Genomic DNA, 4,529 nt, shown 5'->3' on the forward strand with positions numbered 1-4,529 from the left:
GATGTTGGTGTCTACCTGTCGGCTAGTTGTCTAGTGATGTTGGTGTCTAGTGATATTGGTGTCTAGTGATGTTGGTGTCTAGTGGTGTTGGTGTCTACCTGTCAGCTAGTTGTCTAGTGATGTTGGTGTCTACCTGTCGGCTAGTTGTCTAGTGATATTGGTGTCTACCTGTCGGCTAGTTGTCTAGTGATATTGGTGTCTAGTGATGTTGGTGTCTACCTGTCGGCTAGTTGTCTAGTGATGTTGGTGTTTACCTGTCGGCTAGTTGTCTAGTGATGTTGGTGTCTAGTGATATTGGTGTCTAGTGATGTTGGTGTCTAGTGATGTTGGTGTCTACCTGTCGGCTAGTTGTCTAGTGATGTTGGTGTCTAGTGATGTTTGTGTCTAGTGATATTGGTGTCTACCTGTCGGCTTGACTAGTGATGTTGGTGTCTTGGCTAGTTGTCTAGTGATGTTGGTGTCTTGTGATATTGGTCTAGTGATTGGTGTCTAGTCTAGCTGTAGACTAGTTGTCTAGTGATTGTTGTTAGTGTCTACCTAGTGATATTGGTGTGCTAGTGATGTTGGTGTGTAGTGATGTTGGTGTTGAGTTGTCTAGTGATAGTGATGTTTGTGTCTAGTGATATTGGTGTCTACCTGTCGGCTTGTTGACTAGTGATGTTGGTGTCTAGCTGTCGGCTAGTTGTCTAGTGATGTTGGTGTCTTGTGATATTGGTGTCTAGCTGTTGGCTAGTTGTCTAGTGATGTTGGTGTCTAGTGATATTGGTGTCTAGCTGTCGGCTAGTTGTCTCGTGATATTGGTGTCTAGTGATATTGGTGTCTAGCTGTAGACTAGTTGTCTAGTGATATTGTTGTCTAGCTCTAGACTAGTTGTCTAGTGATAATGTTGTCTAGTGATATTGTTGTCTAGTCATATTGGTGTCTAGTGATATTGTTGTCGATCTTCAGCTGATTCAGGAAATACAACAAATATTGATATACATTTATATACAAGGTCGTTAGGAGAATGAGGAACAGCTGGGAGCAGGAACGGAACGATAGAGAGAGAGAGGAATAGAGAGAGAGAAAGAAACCTAATAAGACCAGCAGGGGGAAACGAAGAGAAGAGAAAGCACAGGGACAAGACATGACAATACAATACATGACATATATATATTGATATATATTTATAAATAATCAGCTAAATAAAAGGTCTCCTACTTCTGGTCACGGATGGCACGGAGCAGACCAGTACCCACGATGCACCTGAAAAAACAATGAGCACTCTAAACAGCTGACTGACAAAAGCAAACAATGATACATTAACGGATACATCTACTGGAATAAAGGCAGAGGCTATTTTTATCAAGGACGCATGGCAAACAAATGGCGAAAATTAGGAATTTCAAACTGAAATATATTATTTTAAAGGATCTCAGCATAGGCCCAAATTCAGCACTACTGAGTGTGTTCGTGGACAAGGAGACGGTTTGTGCAGCCACATAGAAATAAATGATTTATTATTATTATTATTATTATTATTATTTAAACTTTTACATTTTAGTCATTTAGTCATTTAGCCATTTAGCCATTTTTCAAAGTGATTTATAGGAGCAATTGGGGTAAAATGCCTGGCTAAACCATGACAGAGAGGTGAGTGTGTTAGTTTCATAGTTACATAAAACATATGTACCACTGCATTTTAAATACATAGTAGAATGGTTCAATGTTATTATTTAGAGACCACCAAAAACAAATCCGCTTTGACATTATGGCATATTGTGTTTACGCCAGTGACCCAAACATCTCAATTTAATACATTTTAAGTTCAGGCTGTAACACAACAAGATGTGGACAAAGACTAGGGTATCAATACTTTCTGAAGGCTCTGTGAGTGTCAATTAAAACTAGTCCTTTCGCTCTTTTCTATCCAGAGGCAGAACATGGCTATGCATCAGTCAAACGCCTAAAATTAAACCTTGCGTTTACAATATCATTGATTTCTTCGTTTTGCCTGTCATTGATTTCCCAAGGCAATAGTCTATGAAAACATGAGTTTATGTCATGGTCTTGGCACGGAGCGGACCAAGGCGCAGCGTGAATATAGTTCCACATATTTATTTAAGTGAAACTAACAAAACCAAAATAACAACGACCGTGAGGGACGTAGTGCCCAAACACACTAACAAACAATCAATATCTCACAAAACACAGGTGGAGAAATAGCTACCTAAATATGAACCCCAATCATAACGACGGCTGAGAGGCTTATGCTGCCAACTTCCCTTGCTTCATTTGGACCAACGATAAATATGGCAACGCGGTTTCCCCGAAGGGCACAAGGTTAAGGAGAGGAGGGGGTTTTATGACTTTGAAACGCAGCACAGATTTCAGTCCTGGAGGTGTGATCCCTGGCAGATTTGGTTATTGATGATTGTCCCCCATGAGCCACTGTACACGTGATAGCCTATTTCTCAATCTAAGATGATTCAAGAAATGTATACATTTTTACATTTTTTTTGTTGCCAAGGATGTTTTATTTGCACAATTTTACAACTAACTAAGTTGTTTTGGTGCAGTATTTCTCAAGTAAAATAAAACAGGTTTGCCTCACTGTCTGTGCTAGTGGATAGAGAGCTGCAGCTGTTCACCTTATGTTAGTGAGCAAATGGACATCGTCAAAATCCAAATCCAACTGTCATTTACCCGTTGTGACTCACGGCTCTTCCAAACTCTGTTTTAGACAGACTGACTTGATCCTATTTACACTTTGTAGTCAAGGTTGACCCTAAAACAATTGTTTGTGAATCATATCGATGCCTGTTGTCAAAGGGATTTGTTGCTTTTTAAGGTCTTAATTCATTTCATCTCTAATTGCAACTGGGCTTTTGTTTTATTTAGTAAAGTAAGTAGCCTTATCCGAGTCAGAACGGCCCGTAGGGCAGGAGTCCATCTCCTGTTTCTGTAGAGTGAACCAGAACGGCCCGTAGGGCAGGAGTCCATCTCCTGTTTCTGTAGAGTGAACCAGAACGGCCCGTAGGGCAGGAGTCCATCTCCTGTTTCTGTAGAGTGAACCAGAACGGCCCGTAGGGCAGGAGTCCATCTCCTGTTTCTGTAGAGGGAACCAGAACGGCCCGTAGGGCAGGAGTCCATCTCCTGTTTCTGTAGAGTGAACCAGAACGGCCCGTAGGGCAGGAGTCCATCTCCTGTCTCTGTAGAGTGAACCAGAACGGCCCGTAGGGCAGGAGTCCATCTCCTGTTTCTGTAGAGTGAACCAGAACGGCCCGTAGGGCAGGAGTCCATCTCCTGTTTCTGTAGAGTGAACCAGAACGGCCCGTAGGGCAGGAGTCCATCTCCTGTTTCTGTAGAGTGAACCAGAACGGCCCGTAGGGCAGGAGTCCATCTCCTGTTTCTGTAGAGTGAACCAGAACGGCCCGTAGGGCAGGAGTCCATCTCCTGTTTCTGTAGAGTGAACCAGAACGGCCCGTAGGGCAGGAGTCCATCTCCAGTTTCTGTAGAGTGAACCAGAACGGCCCGTAGGGCAGGAGTCCATCTCCAGTTTCTGTAGAGTGAACCAGAAAGGCCCGTAGGGCAGGAGTCCATCTCCCGTTTCTGTAGAGTGAACCAGAACGGCCCGTAGGGCAGGAGTCCATCTCCCGTTTCTGTAGAGTGAACCAGAACGGCCCGTAGGGCAGGAGTCCATCTCCCGTTTCTGTAGAGTGAACCAGAACGGCCCGTAGGGCAGGAGTCCATCTCCCGTTTCTGTAGAGTGAACCAGAACGGCCCGTAGGGCAGGAGTCCATCTCCTGTTTCTGTAGAGTGAACCAGAACGGCCCGTAGGGCAGGAGTCCATCTCCTGTTTCTATGTTGTGAGGCAGCTCAATGTACAGTACACCTCTTGGATAAGACACTCGTCTATGGCAGGTTCTAGTTTACAAATAGTTGAACTTTGCGACCTTTTGCCACATTTCAGGTTTCAAACATAAAGATATAAAACTGTATTTTTTTGAGAAGAATCAACAACAAGTGGGACACAATCATGAAGTGGAACGACATTTATTGGATATTTCAAACTTTTTTAACAAATCAAAAACGGAAAAATTGGGCGTGCAAAATTATTCAGCCCCTTTACTTTCAGTGCAGATGATGAGTCTCCTCCTGGGCAGCTCCCAGTAAAGGTCTGTTCTGGATGGGTCCTCGTCCTCTTTTGGTCAGATGGGAATTTCCCTCACAGACCTCCACTGGAAAGCTACGCCGGCAGAATCAATCATCCTGTTCGTTGACGCCAAATTGTCGTGGAAATTCGTACACAGGGACACTCTAATTCAAATCTAAGATTAATAATTGTTTATTTGTCGGCGAGCTGGAGAGTTTCCAACCAACATGGTAAACATGTCATCAGGAGCTCTTCCTGGGCAGTCCCAGTCATCAGGAGCTCTTCCTGGGCAGTCCCAGCAGTTGTTTTATATACGGCTATACAGAGACAAGTTGTATGGTTTAGCATAATTAATGAATCATTACCATTTTGCTTCATAACATGTAACAGACCA

This window comes from Oncorhynchus gorbuscha, linkage group LG13, assembly GCF_021184085.1.
Source record: "Oncorhynchus gorbuscha isolate QuinsamMale2020 ecotype Even-year linkage group LG13, OgorEven_v1.0, whole genome shotgun sequence".
Classification (NCBI taxonomy): Eukaryota; Metazoa; Chordata; class Actinopteri; order Salmoniformes; family Salmonidae; genus Oncorhynchus; species Oncorhynchus gorbuscha.